The sequence below is a fragment of the Phyllobates terribilis genome, unplaced genomic scaffold (assembly GCF_046119375.1).
Source record: "Phyllobates terribilis strain yellow unplaced genomic scaffold, ASM4611937v1 Scaffold_7__3_contigs__length_470593459, whole genome shotgun sequence".
Taxonomy (NCBI): domain Eukaryota; kingdom Metazoa; phylum Chordata; class Amphibia; order Anura; family Dendrobatidae; genus Phyllobates; species Phyllobates terribilis.
The window spans coordinates 286543095-286560069 of NW_027362767.1; positions in this window are offsets into that span (position 1 = coordinate 286543095).

Here is a 16975-nt window from a genome sequence, read left to right on the forward strand (position 1 = left end):
CTCTAACCAGGGGGTTCGCCTTACACCCCGAGCCGCCTGTGAGCTAAATAGAGCGGGTTTGCTCAGACCAGTAGCTCGCCGGCTGAGTGCTCGATTACCCGGCGGGAATCACCCGCACGCTAGCGCCGTCTCCTATAGCGTAGTGCTTGTACCGAAGACAGGGCTACTGCTCATAGTCCGGTCACACGTCTCCCTGCGGTTCTTGGAGATTGTGTGAACCGCTTTAACGCCAATCCCCATAGCGTAGCGCCTGTATCAAAGACAGGGCTACTGCTGTTCCCACGGACGGACGTCTCCCTGCGGTTCTTGGAGATTGTGCGTACCGTCTTACCCTTCCGTGTGCGTTAACACGAAGGGCTAAGATATTTGTTAGGTGCGTCGCCGGTCGCTCTCTCCTCCGTGCAGTAAACGGAGATAGAGCGTACCGCTATACCCTGTCCGGTGTGTAGTTAACACGGAGGGGTTTATCTTTTAGTTGTCGTTTGCCTTTCCACCCGGGAAGTGTTCGGCAGCAGTCCTCTAGGCTGCATCGCGGACCCCGGGGTCGGTTGTGTTCCATTAAATAAAGTTGTCTGCAACCGCTCCCCCTAACACAGGCATACATGGTTTAAATACAGAAAAAAAAATAGTGCCAAATATAGAGGGAGGGGTATGTACAGTCACATGTCTAAATACCGTGTATAAAGATATATACTAACACATTTTTATACAAAATAGCTAGAAAAATATTTATATTTAATTGTAATTCAAAATTTAATTGTTTCTGTATTTTCTTTTTTGAATTTTTTCTGTATTTAAACCATTGTAAGTTGACAATATACCTACAATTCTATTACCAATATTTGTGGTGTATTCTGGAAAGCACAGAAATACTTCCTATCCTGCTATTTAAATCTGTTTTCTTGGAAGCTGGTGCACCTGGTATTCAGGCTCTAAAAGTGTTGTGCCTCACACAACCAGGAAAGGTGAGCGGTTCAACTTATAAATACCAACCATTTTTAATGTGGATAAGACCCTATTGCGCTCTTGCATTTCTTTACATGTCAGATGTAATGGGACATACACCTTCCAGAAAGTTAAACTTTTGTCTCGTCAGCCCACAGAGTATTCTTCCAAATGTCTTGGTGATCATAAAGATGTTTTCTAGAAAAACTGAGACTAGCCTTTATGTTCGTTTTGCTCAGCAGTGGTTTTTGTCTTGGAACTCTGCCATGCATGCCATTTGTGCCCAGTCTCTTTCTTATGGTGGAGTCATGAACACTGACCTTAATTGAGGCAAGTGAGGCCTGCAGTTCTTTGGATGTTGCTGTGGTTTTTTTTGTGATCTATTGGATGAGTAGTCGCTGCGCTCTTGGGGTAATTTTGGTCAGCTGGCAACTCCTGGGAAGGATCACCACTATTCCATGTTTTCGCCATTTGTGGATAATGGCTCTCACTGTCCTTCACTGGAGTCCCAAAGCTTTAGAAATGGCTTTATAACCTTTTCCAGACTGATAGATCTCAATTACTTTGTATCTCATTTGTTCCTGAATTTCTTTGGATCGCAGCATGATGTCTAGTTTTTAAGGATCTTTTGGTCTACTTCACTTTGTCAGGCAGGTCCAATTTAAGTGATTTCTTGACTGAGAACATGTGTGGCAGTAATCAGGCTTGTGTGTGGCTTGGGAAATTGAACTCAGCTTCCCAAACATGTGATAAACCACAGTTAATTTATGTTTAAAGAGCGGGGGAGCAATCTGTTTTTCACACAGGGCTCTGTAAGTTTGGATTTCTTTTTCCCTTAATAATAAAGATCTTCATTTAAAAACTGCCTGTTGTGATTACTTGTATTATCTTTGTCTAATATTTAAATTTGTTTTGTGATCTGAAACATTTAAGTGTGACAAACATGCAAAAGAATAAGAAATCAGGAAGGGGCAAAACTTTTTCATACCACTGTATTTATAAGTAGCAAAAAAGAAGCAAGACAAAAATATATCTCATACCCTACCATAATTATATATAAATGTAAAGCAAAGTTGCATAATAAATATAGGGTACTTAGTGAACTATTTTTGATCAAAAAAAGTATACAAGCCGTCCCACCAGCGGCAAGGTGACCCTAAATTGGGACGGTACCTATACTGCCTATATTAAAAACCTTACTGTATATCAAAGTTGAAGTAATGCATATAAAAGGGTAGACAAATAGGACCGGGTCCCAACTCCAGACCACCTAGGCCCGTGGTAAGCTACATATATACCAATCAGCTCAACAAAGGGCATGCCACACCCTTAAATTGCACAGAATGCAAACAAGTCAAAAAACCAGACAATGTGAACTGAGGTCTAAGATGGCAGACATACAAGAAACAGAGGCATGTTCACACTAGCAAAAAAGAAGCAATTTAAGGGTGTGGCATGCCCTTTGTTGAGCTGATTGGTATATATGTAGCTTACCACGGGCCTAGGTGGTCTGGAGTTGGGACCCGGTCCTATTTGTCTACCCTTTTATATGCATTACTTCAACTTTGATATACAGTAAGGTTTTTAATATAGGCAGTATAGGTACCGTCCCAATTTAGGGTCACCTTGCCGCTGGTGGGACGGCTTGTATACTTTTTTTGATCAAAAATAGTTCACTAAGTACCCTATATTTATTATGCAACTTTGCTTTTCATTTATATATAATTATGGTAGGGTATGAGATATATTTTTGTCTTGCTTCTTTTTTGCTAGTGTGAACATGCCTCTGTTTCTTGTATGTCTGCCATCTTAGACCTCAGTTCACATTGTCTGGTTTTTTGACTTGTTTGCATTCTGTGCAATTTAAGGGTGTGGCATGCCCTTTGTTGAGCTGATTGGTATATATGTAGCTTACCACGGGCCTAGGTGGTCTGGAGTTGGGACCCGGTCCTATTTGTCTACCCTTTTATATGCATTACTTCAACTTTGATATACAGTAAGGTTTTTAATATAGGCAGTATAGGTACCGTCCCAATTTAGGGTCACCTTGCCGCTGGTGGGACGGCTTGTATACTTTTTTTGATCAAAAATAGTTCACTAAGTACCCTATATTTATTATGCAACTTTGCTTTACATTTATATATAATTATGGTAGGGTATGAGATATATTTTTGTCTTGCTTCTTTTTTGCTAGTGTGAACATGCCTCTGTTTCTTGTATGTCTGCCATCTTAGACCTCAGTTCACATTGTCTGGTTTTTTGACTTGTTTGCATTCTGTGCAATTTAAGGGTGTGGCATGCCCTTTGTTGAGCTGATTGGTATATATGTAGCTTACCACGGGCCTAGGTGGTCTGGAGTTGGGACCCGGTCCTATTTGTCTACCCTTTTATATGCATTACTTCAACTTTGATATACAGTAAGGTTTTTAATATAGGCAGTATAGGTACCGTCCCAATTTAGGGTCACCTTGCCGCTGGTGGGACGGCTTGTATACTTTTTTTGATCAAAAATAGTTCACTAAGTACCCTATATTTATTATGCAACTTTGCTTTACATTTATATATAATTATGGTAGGGTATGAGATATATTTTTGTCTTGCTTCTTTTTTGCTAGTGTGAACATGCCTCTGTTTCTTGTATGTCTGCCATCTTAGACCTCAGTTCACATTGTCTGGTTTTTTGACTTGTTTGCATTCTGTGCAATTTAAGGGTGTGGCATGCCCTTTGTTGAGCTGATTGGTATATATGTAGCTTACCACGGGCCTAGGTGGTCTGGAGTTGGGACCCGGTCCTATTTGTCTACCCTTTTATATGCATTACTTCAACTTTGATATACAGTAAGGTTTTTAATATAGGCAGTATAGGTACCGTCCCAATTTAGGGTCACCTTGCCGCTGGTGGGACGGCTTGTATACTTTTTTTGATCAAAAATAGTTCACTAAGTACCCTATATTTATTATGCAACTTTGCTTTACATTTATATATAATTATGGTAGGGTATGAGATATATTTTTGTCTTGCTTCTTTTTTGCTAGTGTGAACATGCCTCTGTTTCTTGTATGTCTGCCATCTTAGACCTCAGTTCACATTGTCTGTTTTTTTGACTTGTTTGCATTCTGTGCAATTTAAGGGTGTGGCATGCCCTTTGTTGAGCTGATTGGTATATATGTAGCTTACCACGGGCCTAGGTGGTCTGGAGTTGGGACCCGGTCCTATTTGTCTACCCTTTTATATGCATTACTTCAACTTTGATATACAGTAAGGTTTTTAATATAGGCAGTATAGGTACCGTCCCAATTTAGGGTCACCTTGCCGCTGGTGGGACGGCTTGTATACTTTTTTTGATCAAAAATAGTTCACTAAGTACCCTATATTTATTATGCAACTTTGCTTTACATTTATATATAATTATGGTAGGGTATGAGATATATTTTTGTCTTGCTTCTTTTTTGCTAGTGTGAACATGCCTCTGTTTCTTGTATGTCTGCCATCTTAGACCTCAGTTCACATTGTCTGGTTTTTTGACTTGTTTGCATTCTGTGCAATTTAAGGGTGTGGCATGCCCTTTGTTGAGCTGATTGGTATATATGTAGCTTACCACGGGCCTAGGTGGTCTGGAGTTGGGACCCGGTCCTATTTGTCTACCCTTTTATATGCATTACTTCAACTTTGATATACAGTAAGGTTTTTAATATAGGCAGTATAGGTACCGTCCCAATTTAGGGTCACCTTGCCGCTGGTGGGACGGCTTGTATACTTTTTTTGATCAAAAATAGTTCACTAAGTACCCTATATTTATTATGCAACTTTGCTTTACATTTATATATAATTATGGTAGGGTATGAGATATATTTTTGTCTTGCTTCTTTTTTGCTAGTGTGAACATGCCTCTGTTTCTTGTATGTCTGCCATCTTAGACCTCAGTTCACATTGTCTGGTTTTTTGACTTGTTTGCATTCTGTGCAATTTAAGGGTGTGGCATGCCCTTTGTTGAGCTGATTGGTATATATGTAGCTTACCACGGGCCTAGGTGGTCTGGAGTTGGGACCCGGTCCTATTTGTCTACCCTTTTATATGCATTACTTCAACTTTGATATACAGTAAGGTTTTTAATATAGGCAGTATAGGTACCGTCCCAATTTAGGGTCACCTTGCCGCTGGTGGGACGGCTTGTATACTTTTTTTGATCAAAAATAGTTCACTAAGTACCCTATATTTATTATGCAACTTTGCTTTACATTTATATATAATTATGGTAGGGTATGAGATATATTTTTGTCTTGCTTCTTTTTTGCTAGTGTGAACATGCCTCTGTTTCTTGTATGTCTGCCATCTTAGACCTCAGTTCACATTGTCTGGTTTTTTGACTTGTTTGCATTCTGTGCAATTTAAGGGTGTGGCATGCCCTTTGTTGAGCTGATTGGTATATATGTAGCTTACCACGGGCCTAGGTGGTCTGGAGTTGGGACCCGGTCCTATTTGTCTACCCTTTTATATGCATTACTTCAACTTTGATATACAGTAAGGTTTTTAATATAGGCAGTATAGGTACCGTCCCAATTTAGGGTCACCTTGCCGCTGGTGGGACGGCTTGTATACTTTTTTTGATCAAAAATAGTTCACTAAGTACCCTATATTTATTATGCAACTTTGCTTTACATTTATATATAATTATGGTAGGGTATGAGATATATTTTTGTCTTGCTTCTTTTTTGCTAGTGTGAACATGCCTCTGTTTCTTGTATGTCTGCCATCTTAGACCTCAGTTCACATTGTCTGTTTTTTTGACTTGTTTGCATTCTGTGCAATTTAAGGGTGTGGCATGCCCTTTGTTGAGCTGATTGGTATATATGTAGCTTACCACGGGCCTAGGTGGTCTGGAGTTGGGACCCGGTCCTATTTGTCTACCCTTTTATATGCATTACTTCAACTTTGATATACAGTAAGGTTTTTAATATAGGCAGTATAGGTACCGTCCCAATTTAGGGTCACCTTGCCGCTGGTGGGACGGCTTGTATACTTTTTTTGATCAAAAATAGTTCACTAAGTACCCTATATTTATTATGCAACTTTGCTTTACATTTATATATAATTATGGTAGGGTATGAGATATATTTTTGTCTTGCTTCTTTTTTGCTAGTGTGAACATGCCTCTGTTTCTTGTATGTCTGCCATCTTAGACCTCAGTTCACATTGTCTGGTTTCCTGTATTTATAAGTAGTAGAAATCTTTAATATGTGTATATACAGGTTTTTTTTGGTAATGTTAACATCAAATCTCTGTATATTTTATACAAGAATGGCCTGAAAGTTACCCATTACTACTTATCCATATTTAACTAAACAGAAAAAACAAACGAGCACCAGCCAACTCCACCACAAATAATTTTTGCCCAAAATACTAAGTTGTTAAACTATCCCAAACTTACTCAGTAAGGGGGAATGATTGGCCACTACCTCCCTCCTCCTCATCAGTCAGAATAGTTTGTTCTCCGCATCCAATCACCGTCTCTCCCCAAATATAGGCTGGACATTCTCTTCTTCATATATGATCACCCCCATTTTGAAACTGGACAGGAATGTATTTCAAGTTACTTTACAGATCTTGAAGTTTATATTCACTCTTAATTTATTTTCAAAGTTACTCTCTACATGCACCTCCAAAAGAGTAGTATTCCTATCCTGATATGCAAAATTCTTCCTGGGATTGCAGAGGATAAGGATTCACTCTATTGAAAAAGTTGAGTTTGGGGGCTTGTACATAGATGATGGCAGGGCACCAAGACATAACTTGATATGTTTATGAGTTCCATAAACAGGAACATTTGAAACAAACATAAAAGTAGGCTCAATATTTATATACTGTATATACTTTTTTCTAGGTCAATGACCATGGAACTATCCAATCAAAAGTGTTTAAAAACGGCACATCTACTCAGTTCTACATGCAAACTCTTCCTACTGGAAGCATTTAATAAAAAAATATCCAGACGAGGCAATATGTGAGAGGGATTCAAAAATATTTCTCAGTATCTATGGACAGGTTCTCAGCATGGAAATACAGTAATTGCGAGATAAGAAGGGATACCTAACAGCCAACAGCCAAATATACAGAGAGATAGAACCTCATTTTACCAACATGGAAAGAGGAATCTCTAAATGTTAGGGTGAGACTCATTTTGTCTTAGAATTTCGGAAACAGGACGTAAGATTGGCTGTAAAATTACATTAGTAGATTGGCACATTATTTGCCAATAGAGCATTGGCCTTAGCATAATTTACCACAGATCCAAAAACTTGAGGCATACAGTTATGAGAAAAACTAACTACACCCTCTTTTAATTCTATAGTTTTATTTATCAAGACATAATAAAAAAAAAAGCCAATCCGTAGAAGATCTTGCAATTAGGTAAATACAACCTCAAATAAACCACAACACATAACAAACTACATTGTGTCATTATTTATCTAGAAAAAACTTTGAAAAATAAAAGAAGTTTGAGAAAAATTATGAACATCCAATGAATCAAAAGCTTATAGAGACACCTTTAGAAGTAGTAACTTGAAACAATCATTTTCAGTATGACTATCAGTCTCTTACATTAAGGAATTTTGTCTCTCCTATTTACAACAATGCTTAAATTCATTGAGGCTTATAAGCAATCATTTATGCACAGCTCTCTAAAGGGCCCACCACAACATTTTAATTGGGTTCAGGTCTGGATTTTGACTGGACCATTACAACACTTTGATTCTTTGCTTTTTTAGCCATGCTGATGCAGATTTGCGGTTGTGCTTGGAAATATTGTTCTCTAGCATGACCCAGTTTCGGGAAAACTTTAGCTTTTTGAAATAAGACCTCCCATCTCACTCTAGAATATTTTGGTATACAGAGGAGTTTATGGTTGCTATGTTGTGTTTGCTTTTTGTCAAATGTGGTGCATGGCATAACTTTTTTGGTCTTGTCTGTCCAAAGGAGACTGTTCCAGGAATCTTTTGTTTTAGTCAGGTGTAATTTTGAAAACTGTAACCTGCTGCCATGTTCTTTTTAGAAAGAATAGGCTTGATCCTGGGAACCCTTCCAAATAAGCCATACTTGGTATACTTGTTAAGTCTTTTTCTAATTCTACTGTCATGAACTTGAATATTTAACAAGCTAACAAAATCCTTTAGAGTTTGAGCTGTATCTCTTGTTTTTTTTTGCAATTTATCTGAACATTGCTCAGTCTGATCTTGAGGTGAATTTGCTGGGCTGTCCAATACTAAGAAAATTGTCAACCGTCTGGAATGTTATACAGTTGTGAATATTGTTTCTCAATGTAGAATAATAAGATCCAAACTGTCAGGAAATTACTTTATAACCCTTCACAGTTTGATGGATTGATGGGCTGCAACAATTATCAGATCTTTGCTGATGCCTTTCCTTCTTGGCATTGTGTTAACAATGCTCCAGATCAGTAAACTGCCACAACTTTTGTTTTTATACAAGTGGTCACAAATGCTGAAAAGATAATTTCTCAACGGCATTCGATCAACAGCGCCTGGCTGAAACTTACCCTCTTAAAGAAGTTGTCTACTACTTTTACATTGATGCCCTATGATGCACCCCCGCCGATCAGCTGTTATCGGTGACGGCGGCAGCGGCCGCTGGCCGGAAGTGCTCACCTGCGGGGCTCCACCGTCAAGTGGTAGTGGCCGCAGTGGTGTACTGTACATCCGCCTCCCATTCAATTGAATAGGAGGCGGATGTGTAGTACACCGCGGCGGCCACTACCACTTGACGGCAAAGCCCCGCAGGTGAGTACTTCCGGCCGGCGGCCCCCAGCCCCGATAACAGCTGATCGGCGGGGTGCCGTGTGTGGGACAGTGGCCAATCATACATTGATGCCCTATCCTAAGGATAGGGCATCAATGTAAAAGTAGTGGACAACCCCTTTAATACCTATGCAAGCAATAAAGGTGTACTTATACTTATTTTTTCACACACTACTTCTGTATTTTGCCATAGTTTTTTCTAAATAAATAATGACAGTGTAATATGTCATGAGTTATTTTTCATCTTTTGCATTTATCTAATTTTAAGTCCCTTTTAAGGACCAGATTTGTTTTTATTATGTCTTTCTTTATATATAAAATTATATCATTCAAAAATGGTGTATTCTCATGGTTGTTGGTGTGTCACCCTGGCCTGGATGCCACAAAATGTAATAAAGCTGTGTCTGAGAGCAAGGGGGAGGTTCTCTAGTCAGGGGAACATTAGCATGCAGTACCTCCTGTCTCAGGCCGGTAGGGGGAGCAGGCTGCCTCTATAAAAGCTGGTGCTGGGGGCAGGGTTAGGGAGAGCTGGACGACCTGTCTCAGGATTCAGGTCCCAGAGCAGAGAGGGACAGTTGTATTGCACCCTAAGAGGAAGTGTGGCAGGAGGAGAGCCGCAAGCCAGAGTCAAGAGGCGAAGAGAGCCTGTCTTGGCAGATAACAGACTTAATTTACCAGACTTTGGTGTCTGAGGCTGGGAGGATTCCACATTCTTCAGCAGATAACCAGTCCGCAGGGGACTGTATATTCCTTGGCCTAAGAAGCCTGGAGGCCCTGCCACAACAGAAGGGACCAGCAAAGCCATACAAGGCTGGGAGCAGAAAGGAACCCACGTCGCAGGTCATACAGGCGAGACTACACGGAAAGCTCGGAAACGTGGGCTGTTACCCTATAAGGAGGAGATAGCCAGAAGGAGCACAGAAAGCATGGTAGGCCTACACCCTCACCCTGACCAGGGCCAATTTCCCTGTTGCTCTCAGACATCCAGGTCCCCTTCCTAGCCGGGACTGTTTGTGGGTCAATTTACCTGTTCTAGTAAAGACCCTGGACTGCAACCTGTTGTCTGCGTGCTACTTGCTCCTCCAGCACTATCAGCACTGGGACTCTCACTACCATCACTCCCAACATCCACTACACTGCCCTGGGGCCACACTCTTCCCGTGGGGAGTCACACCATCCCAGCTGCATACATCATCAGCCCCAGCAGTCTGCCTTGCAGCGGCGGTTCCTAATGACCGCAAATCCACGGGTGGCGTAGTCGGACATAATCATCAGCACATAACGGACTACCACTGGCCTGACCACCCTGAGCCACGGAACCGGGTTGCCATTACTACTCCCATCATTTCCCTATTGCCCGGATCCGAGTGCCCGACGGCCCAGGGGACGAGTCATTGGTTCTCAGCATAAACCCCTGAAAGAACATTTGCATCTGGAGAATTGAAATTATGATGTAATCCCGGCAGTGCCTGCATTTCTTACCCAAATATTAAAATGGTTACCATTTTTTTTTTCATATCGATAGGAAACAAATTTTTAATTACCCACAGTATCCCCTGTGGAATAACTAACTGAGTTCATCTATTCTGCATCTTGTCCATGTGGGTTGAATTATATTGAATTGACTTTGTTAGAATTTAACAGAAGTACACAAGAACAGATCATGGTTATAAATGCCACAATAGAAGTGGAAGAAATCTGAAATTTCATTAATTTAAACTCTCCTTTCTAAAGATCCATGGCATTGATAGAGTACTGGTAAGTACCCAGGGATGCAACTGGTGAAGGTTTTTAGTACAAATGGAAGTTTAATGGATTTTCTTGCTGGACACCATGGCTCCCTTTGGCCTTAACAAGAACATCAGTTATGTTGCATTCCTATAGCATGTAATAGTATCCTTTGGCATATCCATTAGGTCTGTCTTGTGGCTTGACCTTCGTTAGACTAGCTTTTATGATTTTATTGATTTTAACTGTGTTGTCTTGTTTGTTGAGCCAGCTAAGTAGAATGGATGAACTAAGGACTAGAAACGTTGCTGAATACGTTGACGCTATATAAGCAAGCATTATAAATGGATAATTAACTAATAGAAGTGATCGGAATGAATATGTGAAATATAGGATCTGCCATCCCTGAGGATACATGAAAAACAGGTAGTGGAAGAAAACAAATGGCATAGGAAGCAGATACAATGAGAAAAATCATGACGCTATGCACATTGGGCCTTCAACCCCCACTAGATATTTACTGTAAAGGATCTCCTGAATGTTTGGAGTAGCCTCGGGGAAAGGAATAACTTGATAAGTCTTACTCTTACAGATGTCAATATTTTTATTATATTATTCTAGTGCACCTATGAAGCTGGAAAGCAAACACCCCCCTTCAAAGGTGCAGTGACGTGGGCAAGGAAAGCCGCGCGTACGTGCGAGATTTGCAGTGAGCTGGTGATGACGTCGGGTCTTGCAAATCAAGTTATCATAACCACAGGGACGAGATAATATGTCATGAGGTCTAACTAGTCTGGTGAAAACAACGCCCCATTGACTAGCCAAAGGCCTAATTAGCATAGGAAAAGTGAACTTTATAAAAAAAAAAAAATCTAAACTTGTTTTTTTGGGATAATCACTATAAAGGGCTGGTTACCCAGGGTATTTACCAGCAAATACACAATGCTAGTGGGTTGGAGGGTATGGAAGAACTGTCAGGTTCCCTTTAAAGTATACTTTGTTCATGGGAAAACCGCTTTAAGTTTCCTTACTTCGTCTTCTTCTTGGCAATGCAGTAGTGAAGGATATACACACAAGTTCAGAAAAATTCTGTCTAGAGAAGGATTAAACTAAATGTAGATCAATAAACTGTAAGAAAAAATATTGTGGAATCTCAGATAAGAGTGAACAGCAGACAGCTTATTACCAAAGCGAACACGCTGTGCGATTTATCAGGAATGAGGCCTGGAAATGGGTAAATAAGTAGTGAGTGTGAAAAAGAAGAAATAGCAATGCATCCAATTATCTTGTGTATAATAATTGTAATTAAGGGAAATTATACATGAGGTGAGGTAAGCATTACCCTATAAGTAGGTATTAGTGATTAACAAATCTATTTGAAGCTAATCAAATTAGTGATAATGTTTTACAAAATTCACTTAACACAGCAAATTCGAACAATTTGCTATTTGGTTTGTGTAGATCAGGGGTCTCAAACACGCGGCCCGCAGGCCGCATGCGGCCCCTCCGGCTGCTTCTTGTAGCCCGCAGGCACATAGACCCCATAACGATTGCGGCTCTCTCCAGCAGCCGCCGACATCAGCGCTGTAATGACGTGTATTACCGCTCAGAGACCGTCTCTCTGCACAGCAATACCCGTGCCAGCCGCCGGCCTATCAGGGAACCTTGTGCACAGTATGGGGGAAGGGGGACCCTGTGCGCAGTATGGGGGGACGGGGACCCTGTGCGCAGTATGGGGGGACGGGGACCCTGTGCGCAATATGGGGGGACGGGGACCCTGTGCGCAGTATGGGGGGGACCCTGTGCGCAGTATGGGGAGGGGGACCCTGTGCGCAGTATGGGGAGGGGGACCCTGTGCGTAGTATGGGGGGGCCCTGTGCGCAGTATGGGGGGGGACAGACCCTGTTCGCAGTATGGGGGGGACGGACCCTGTGCGCAGTATGGGGGACGGATGGACCCTGTGCGCTGTATGGGGGGGACCTGGAGGGGGACATGTCTGCAAGATAAGGACCAGGATGGAGGACCATGTCTGCAATATAGGGGACCATGTCTGCAATATGGGGGACCTGGATGTGGGACCATGTCTGCAATATGGGGGACCTGGATGGGGGACCAAGTCTTCAATATGGGGGACGTGGATGGGAGACCATGTCTGCAATATGGAGACCATGTCTGCAAAATCGGGGACCATGTCTGCAATATGGGGGACCATGTCTGCAATATGGGGGACCTGGATGGGAGACCCTGTCTGCAATATGGGAGACCATGTCTACAATATGGGGACCATGTCTGCAATATGGGGGACCATGTCTGCAATATGGGGACCATGTCTGCAATATGGGGACCATGTCTGCAATATGGGGGCTATGTCTGCAATATGGGGGACCTGGATGGGGGACCATGTCTGCAATATGGGGCACCTGGATGGGAGACCATGTCTGCAATATGGGGGACCTGGATGGGAGACCATGTCTGCAATGTGGGGGACCTGGATGGGAGACCATGTCTGCAATATGGGGGACCTGGATGGGAGACCATGTCTGCAATATGGGGGACCTGGATGGGAGACCATGTCTGCAATGTGGGGGACCTGGATGGGAGACCATGTCTGCAAGATGAGGACCAGTTCAAAAGGTGTATAGAAAATAAAATGGCATCACTAAAAATGTCACCTTGTCATGCAAATAATGCGGCCCCCCAAATTAAATGTTTTTCTGTGTGCGGCCCATATGCCCAGCTGAGTTTGCGACCCCTGGTGTAGATAGTCTAAAATCTCCTCTAATATTTTACACATTGCAGAAGATTGAATCAGCCAGAGATAGCTCTTGTGACTTTCAGTATGGCCAGGTGGGCTTTCCTACAATGCTTTGTAGTTATCACATCATAAGATAAAGCACAGAGTGCATGAAACCTTGTTTGTGCGCCATTAATAATTACTCATCCCTGCGGTACTACCTGACATTCCTCTACTCCCTAACATGGAAAATACATATGATCAGACACCAAACATTGATACTCATGTCTGTGACAAGAGAGTCGAGGGCTGGACATAAAAGCATTGATGGCCCCATGTGGATCCTAGAGCCATGGGTTGTGCACCCTTACTTTAGCACAATCAATCAGGATGGACAGCACAATCAATCACAATCACTTTAGCACAATCAATCAGCCTGCATAAAAGCAGATTCAGGGAATGCAGCAGCCATTTTGTGTTTAATCTGAATAGTGAATTGATGTCACTACTCATAGTTTAGCAGTAGAGATAGCGGGAAAATCCATAAAACACTGAACAAATTGTGCACATATTTTGTGTGACAACACAGCACTGAAGAAGAATAGAATACAGAAAAAAATAGATTAAATACAGAGATTAAACTGATAGAGCTAGTGATAGGAGAGCTGGCAGTGATTCGTCAGAGTAGTTATACTACTGCTGCTGTTGCTGCATTTCAATGACATATTGTTTGCATCTAGATGCAAGTCATCAATAGTGAATACTGAATAAAAAAAAACTCTACTGATTTTTGGCAACCTGTTCTGTTAATGTAATCTGATGTATATAGCACACCACGCCAATAATCACCGTGATCTGGTCATCATGGTAGCCACAGAAAGAAACATACAAATTCATAGGGCAGACAGTGACACCCGAATGGATAGTCGCTATCAAGACTCCTGCCCTGCAGTCTTAATTGATAAAATGCATGGTCCAACCAGGTTTAGCATGGACTACAGGTTGCGGCAGGTGAATTCAGTGAATACAGATAATTCAGTTGTTGTCCTGGACTTACAGTCTACCTATTCACGAAAAAGGGTTGGACCATTTTTTTTTGTAATACTAGAGAACTTAAAAAGTCTGTCAGTTTAGTGTTTTTGTTATCACCGACAGCCCGGTTTACCCATGGTCAGATATGTTAAGGTCACTCACTTTGACGTCACAAAGAGCTTGAAAGTCGTTTGATACAGTCTAGGAGACCCCAGATTATTAGACGTCTTCTCAGGGTATTCATAGGCCTAGAAGTACTTTCGATTTATGGTGAATCAAACATTTTGGGGAAAAAAATTGACAAATCAGACTAATTTAAATTTGCAAAAATTCTTTGATTTGTATCCAATACAGTCACAGCAGCTGCAGCTGTTCACACTTGCTTCATGCCACATTGCCGCATTGATGCAGTAATTGATGCAAAAGGAGCCCCGACCAAGTATTGAGTGCATTTACTGAACATACATTTCAGTAGGCCAATACTTCAGATTTTAAAAACATTTTCCAAGCTGTTGTTATAAAGTATTCTAATTTACTGAGATAATGACTTTTGGCTGTAAGCCATAATCATCAACATTAACAGAAATAAACACTTGAAATAGATCACTCTGTTTGTAATGACTCTATATAATTTATGAGTTTCACTTTTTGTATTGAAGAACTTTTTTATGATATTCTAATTTAGTGAGATGCACCTGTATACCAGTATACCAATACACCGTGCCTGAAAAAAGAAAGATTGAGAATTTTAGGCAGAAAAATTCTCTTATGCCTGCCTGTGCAGTTTATGGCTCACTGTTAAAGTTTCTGCCTTCCATATCACAACTCCTGAGTTAAAACTCTAGCAGTGGCAAGGTGAAAGAAGATGATGAAAATTAATTAAATGAATGAAGTACAGTACAGTATCAAATGAGAACAATCAGATGCCACTTGGTGGACTTGTTATCCTAGACTACAAAAGTCAAGCAGTTTCTGGTAGTCATTGGCCTATGCAACCAGTACGTGATGTACATGTACACAAACATGTAATTAATCAGACCAGGTCATCTTCTCCCAATCACTGTTTGTTGTTCCTCAGATCACTTTTATCAGGTACATATTGCTGTTTCTGCCATATAGAACATACTTACAAAGTTAGGAAATTGGTGCACACAATTTGGCCATTTCTGTACTTTGAGCACAAATTGGCCAATTCATTTATGCCTATCAGCCAAGACAAAGTGACCTTCCATTGATGAGATTCAAACATTTTTTTATTAGAGATAGCTCTCCTGGAATCTATCTATCTATCTATCTATCTATCTATCTATCTATCTATCTATCTATCTATCTATCTATCTATCTATCTTTCTGTCTATCTCTCTATCCATCTCTCTATTTATTCATGACTATAAATGATTTCATTGTATTATCTGTTAAACCAACCAGTATTTGTCCCATGTACAGGCCTACCCCCAAGATGTTTTATTCTCTACTTATCTGCCCAGAGGGATCAACAGGATGAGCATAGAGGTAAACTTTTATTAATTTTATGAAGCTATTTGAGGAATGACCACCTAGGGAGAGTGTGTCTTGTCTGCGAAACATCAGAAACCGCTTGTTCCCCCAAGACATGAATTGTGAGTTTTTTCTCTATAGCAGGAGGGGTTAGATCAGATCTACAGCTCTCCTGTGAGACAGGGATGATTTATTATCATTCTTCTATCTTATTCTAGTCTCAATGATATATATTACTGTAAATGTTTCACCGTTCTTAGGAATAGAACTGTTACTAAGAGTACTGAATTTTCTGAATTGCAGCTTGGAAAGATTTAGCCACTAAATTTTTGTCCCATACGCAGTTTCTAGAGTTGACCATCTCATTGTGCTACATTCTACCGGTATGTCTATTTTATGATAGGGCAGCAACTCGTTGTGGTACTGTACAACTGCAGAAAGTATAATTTTTCTGGCTGGAGTGAAAAAGGTGAAATAATGCTACATTTACAGAAATGCTTAGCTACTATTATTTATTCTACTTGCTCACATAGCCAACACACTCCTCAGCTCTGTACAGATATTGTCATCACTGTCCCCATTGGGGATCTCAATCTAAATTCGTTAACAGTATGTCTTTGGAGTGTGGGAGGAAACCAAAGAACGTGGAGGAAACCCACGCAAACACAGGGAAAACATACAAACTCCTTTCAGAATATGATGGACCTGATCCATTTCTTCAATTGCTCTAAAAAAAACCCAGAAAGCTCAGCTCTGCTTTTTGTGACCCACGTTGTATTTACATTTCATATTTTTATTGAAAAGTGCTGCATTATTAATATAGAAAATGCAATGATTACCTGAAATCGAACAAAATGTAGGTGAAGGTACACTTCACCTGTGAGAGACAGGACCTAAGGAAAAATCTAGGAAATCACATTGTATGATTTTTACATAATTCATTTGAATTTTATTGCATTAAATAAGTATTTGATCACCTACCAACCAGAAAGAATTCTGTTCTCTCACAGACCTGTTAGTTTTTCTTTAAGAAACCCCCCTACTCTGCACTCATTACCTGTATTAATTGCACTTGTTTGAACTCATTACCTATATAAAATACACCTGTCCACACACTCAATCAATCACACTCCAATCTCTCCACCATGGCCAAGACCAAAGAGCTGTCTAATAACACCAGGAACAAAACTGTAGACCTGCACAAGGCTGGGTTGGGCTAGAGGA